Source organism: Vombatus ursinus, unplaced genomic scaffold (assembly GCF_900497805.2).
Source record: "Vombatus ursinus unplaced genomic scaffold, bare-nosed wombat genome assembly UNPS02005659.1, whole genome shotgun sequence".
Classification (NCBI taxonomy): Eukaryota; Metazoa; Chordata; class Mammalia; order Diprotodontia; family Vombatidae; genus Vombatus; species Vombatus ursinus.
In genome coordinates, this window is record NW_020945437.1 from 780 (window position 1) to 6,290 (window position 5,511).

The window sequence follows — 5,511 nt, forward strand, 5'->3', positions numbered from 1 at the left end:
CACTTGACCCTGATTGCCTCACCAAAAAAAAAAAAAAAAAGGGCTAACAGTGAGAGTGATAATTTCTGTATGTGATAACATGGAAATGCAATTGATGTTATCTGAAGTTTATTGTTTAAGTTATTACCGTATTTCTAAATTGTATTGTACTTCTAAAATTCTTAGATTGTAAAATCTGAGGGACCATTGTGAGGTAGAAATGGTGTTAAAGTAACTCTTGACCTGGAATCAGTCTTTAGTGATAAAGAGTGGAGATGTCTCTTTATCTTTAGTGACAAGATGAGATAATTTGAAACTGTTAAATACCTAGTGAGGTATTTTTGGTTCTAAGACTGAAAGCAGATTTTCATTTAAAATCTTGACTGTTATAAAAATATGGTGGTTTAAAGTTATAGTCTCAACATATTAATGATGAGATGAATGATTCTCTGTGCAAAGTGATTTAGGAGTGCATTCAAGTAAATTGATAATGGGTTGTTTCAAAGTTTATTACAATTGTGGAAATAATTCTATAATGTATGCCCTGTGGTATAAATATATGTTATTGTGAAAAACTTATTGATGTGTATTGATTTGGAAGTAATGAGATATTCTCATATATCAGGGCCTCAATTAGAAAATTACAAAAAAAAATTTTTTTAACCCAGGCCTTCTTTAGGCTAAAGACTGGGTTTGTTGAGGGTGGGCCATAAGGGCTAGGCTCTTAAGGCGGGGACTGGCAAGCCTGGGAAACCTAAGCCCCCCATCCACCAAATCCCTTGATTTGGAGTGTCATTGAGCTAAAATCTGGATGTGGCCCAAGGCTATCAGACCAGTAAAAAGACAATGGTGGGCTTGCTTAGATAATTAAGAAAAAAAAAAGAGCCAGTCCATAGGGGTGGGAGTGGCCCCTGCAGGCTGTTGGACCTAGTGAAGGGGTCCAGAAAGAAAGAAAGATTTTTATTGGGTCTGTTTCAAGTTTTTAATATACTGCTTACGTAGTTCTGAATTTTCTTATATACGTAACCTGGTAAGCAATTGTGTTAGTTATGTTGATTGGAAGGGCAATTTATTTTATGATCTGGAATGTTAGATTAAGAATTGTGCCTTCAGAGAAAAGAGAAAAAGGAATGAGTGGGGCCGTTGGGGTATTCTATATGAACCCATTTTGTAACATTTCCTTTTAAGTACTGTAATTTAAGAAATGAGAACTTCAAAGTTTTGTCTATGTTTAAAGGGAAAGTTTTAGCTGGGATTATTTGACTCTCACTTGTGAAGTTTAAAATTGTTAACTAAGCTATTTGTAGTTATTGTTTAAGTGAAGTACTGGTAGAAGTATTTTTGTGTGTAAAGAAACTATGTAATTATGCAAAGAAAGAGATTTGTAGAATCTCAATTCTTATCAATCCTGTGCAGGAGTTTTGTGAGATGGAACTCTTACTGATTAAGTGGCCCACTGCAGACACCTCTGGACTAAAGAAATTGGGTAACTAGGAACTTTATGGTGATAATCATTTAAGATCAATTGAGCCCCAATAAGGGCCAAAAACCTGAACTGATCTTTCTTCCTGAGTGAGCTAAGAATGCCCCTTCCTGTGTCGACAGCTAAAGCTGATCAAGAGCATTCTTATGTTCACGAAATTTGATTTTACTCAGGATGTTATTAGGAACCAGAATACGTGTAGGAAGTTATGCAAACTACTTACAGCTCACTTTGGAGATGTTCCCTAATTAATGTGAAATTATAGTCACACCTGAAGCTCTGTTGAGGGGAATTTGCTATCTAAGACCTTGGAAACTGTTAACGAACTGTTGCTCTGAGTTTAACTCCAGGGATGGTTAACAAGGAACTCATTGAACTACTAGCCCATGACGTCAGCAACCTGCAAAGAGGTTTGTGAGCTGCATCTATGAGCTGCAAGAAGGTGTTCTCATGGTGATGGGGTTGGAATCTGAGCCCCAGAAAGGAAAAACCCTGGACTTTCCCACATGGCCAAATCTCTGGCGTTCCCCTGAGGCTATAGTCCCATCAACTGGTGCCTCCCTATGGCCCCAGACCACTTCCCACTCTTGGTCCCACCTAGGCTCCATTTCCCACCCTTGGGAATTCTGTTACCTCATGGACTACTTGGCCACTCTCCCACAGTCTTTCTGTATATAAGGTCCATCTTGTCTCCATTTAGATGCTCAGATTTTCACAGTCTAGCCAATAGCCCATAGATGCTCAGACTCCTTAAGAGTCTGGCTAATATGGCGAATCTTCAATAAACCTTGTTTTTGGCTGCAAGAAGGCTTGGGTCAAATTCTTTCGGGCAGGACCCAGGTATTGTGATTTTGGGGTGCCAGAACCCCTAATCTCTAGACCGAATCAATGGGAAGGTTGGGAGAATGACTTTTCTGCATTGGTTGAGGTAGGATTCTCCTGACTCAATTTCCCCACTATGACACCTGGCAGACTTTAAACCTGGCTCAATGCAGTTGGTCATATATATGTAACTTCTGCCTGGAGTTGACATGAACTAGGACTTCCCTTCTAGGGAAGCATTGTTCCCTTACTTTAGTTATGTTCTTTCATGGCAAATTCCTCCAATCATAAGTTTGTCAGCATAAATATCGAATCTATTAAACAATAGGTTGATGTGGGAATATCTGAGGTTATTATAGTAAGATGCAGGTATAAGTTTGAGTTATTTGGCCTGGAATTTCAGAGTAGTATTCAGTCTTGACATCTGTTACTAGTATATTCCTGTATAAGTCAGGATCCTTTAATTTCTCATAATGGTTATGATGAGGTCTGGAGGTTTGGAGGCGCTGGAACTCCAAGGTCACAGCACAAGGGTTCCTCCAGAAGGAGTTCAGCCCAGGTCTTTCAGTCAGGGGGAAAGTTTGTTGTAGATAAACCATATAGGCCAGGTGACTCCCATAAGGACAAGCAGGTATGAGAAAGTCTCAGCGTTTGAATCGGGGCCAGGGTGGATCTTGCACACACTGAAGAAACTTTGGGTGACCAGGGGTGGGGCTAGGGCTTTCAAAGGAAGATGAGGAGTTGGGGCGCATGGATTGATGGGAGCCAGATTCTTTCTGGGGAAAGGGGTGAGGGTCTCGGCTTGGACCCATCCCCTATCATTAGGGGATAATTAGACCAGAACACTGTGGAACTAGGATATTATTCTGTGACTTAGTTAATACTTAGTTAATGTTAAAGTTGTCTCAGTTTGTTACAATTAATGTTAAAGAGGAATAACTTATGGCTTATCTTGTAAATGCCTTGAAAAAAGCATCTATTTTATTTAAGTATTTTTTATTTGTACATGACTAGAAGTTGGGAGTGTTTTGTTATTTGATATGCAGTGGTTTTAAATTAACTACTATGGATTGGAGTCTGTTACTAATTCCTTAATGGAATCTCATCTTCCTGATGGGGAATATAAATAGGAATGAATAGTCAACTAATGCAAGGTATAAAACTCGAAGTAATGCAGAGTGTAAGGCTAGGTTCTAATTTTTTTTAATTTGAGTTTTTTGAAACATGACAATTGGACAAAGTTTCCATTTTGATCTTGTAATGGTGAAGACATAGGGGTTGAGTTGATTTTCATTATTTGCCTTGGTTATTAGCAAGGTAATTTAAAATAGTGTTGAGATCAATCTTGTAGGAGAGTGGACACAAGAAGGAGGATCTCTGCAGGAGGAGAGTCTGCTGGACACTGTTTGAACAGCACTTAGACAAAAAAGAAGACTTCACCAGATGATGTCCAGAGTGTCAGCTGTATGAGAAGAGACTTCTGAAGCTTTAAATGGACAATTTATGGTTCCTTTTGGGTCTCTGTATCTGCACTTAATAAGGGAACTGGCCCCTTTTTACTTTGTCAATGAGTCAGTCAACTCCTCCCTTCCTTCTCCCATATTAAGTCCCCAAAATTTCATTGAAAAGTACCTCAGTGGGACCGGTTCTGGGAATTCAGGTAACAGGAGTTAGGATGATGATTGAGCCAGTTAATGACCATTCCTCCCCCTCTGATGAAGAATTCGAACTAATGTTAAAACGCTTTGAGGAAAGAACAAAAAGTGTGGAAATATAATTCTTATTGAGAAAAAGAGGAGGGAATTGTGAGAGTCATATTTCCATAGACAAGGAGAATAACACGGAGATTCAAAGAACTATTCCAGGAAGCAGTACACTGTAGGTGGGTGAGGGCTCAAGCAATAAGAAGTAAGTTGATGGCTCTAAAAAGACTCCAAATTCAAGATAAGGGTCGAGCCAGCTCAGACCAGTTAGGGTCAACCTGAGGACACCTGAAAAATGTTAGTGCGCCTGCTTAATGAACTTCATTACTATTATCTGCCACACCCCGCATAAAATGAGAGCCTCATTAATGAGTCATGGGATGTATGACCTCGGGAGGGGGAACATACTTGAGCATATCAAGGGGAAACATGTAAGGAGGGGTGTAACCCGGGAAGGAATGGACCAATCCGGGCCTGGGAGGTTTCACGCCAAATTTGAATGTATAAAAGCATGCTTGCCCTTGTGCTCAGGGCCTATCCCTCCCTAAGAGGGGTGGAGCCTGCTTCTGGCCAGAAACGTCTAATCCTCTGGACTTTCTCTGTAATAAACTTTCTTGATACTAAATTTTAGGTGTCAAGCGTATTTCTAACACACAACTTGTTCAGCCATTCCCCAACTGATGGGTATCCCCTAAATTTCCAATTCTTTACCACCACAAGAAGAGCAGTTATGAATATTTTTGTACATGTGGGTCTTTTCTCCATTTTTATGATCTCTTTGGGATACAGACCTAGTAGTGGTATTGCGGGATCAATATTTTATAGTCCTTTGGGCATAGTTTCAAATTGCTGAGGAGATAAATTTCCAAGAATACAATTGTATCACCCTCTAGAAATTATTTTTCAAATTACAGCATTTTATGCAATGGTTTCCCAAACATTCCAACAGGAGAAAAATCAGAAGCATAATAACATAAACAATGTTATAGATTTAAAACATGAAAAATTGCTAAATGACATCAATTCAGTTCATTTGTGAATTATCTTACATAAAAAATTCACTTCATTCATCTCTCAATTTGACACTCTAGACTGCATTCAGAGTAGAATTGAGTAATTCTGACCCAATTACCTTCAATTCTTATTCTTACAGTTCCTCATCACATTGCCTCAATGCTGAATTTTAAGTGTATTTACCCTTAAGGTCTGATATTTTTGCAGAGGGTCAAACATCACAATTACTAAGGGAGAACTGGATTTCTCACTGGGAGAAACTCAGTCTGATCCAATCTGGATTTACAGTTGCAAATGGTATATAGATCCTAATTTTCCTGAGAGCCATTTGCTACCAGCTCCTCAAAGTGTAGAGTCCATCACTTGCACTTAGTCTGGGGCTGCAGTTGGATCAAGGCAGTGTTTCTGCTCAGAAGGAGGAGGGGGTGAGTCTGGGAGGGAGGGAGGTGGGGGAGGCACTGGGGGGGAGGAGCTCTCAGAGATGACCAGCCTGGTGGGTGGTGGCCCAGG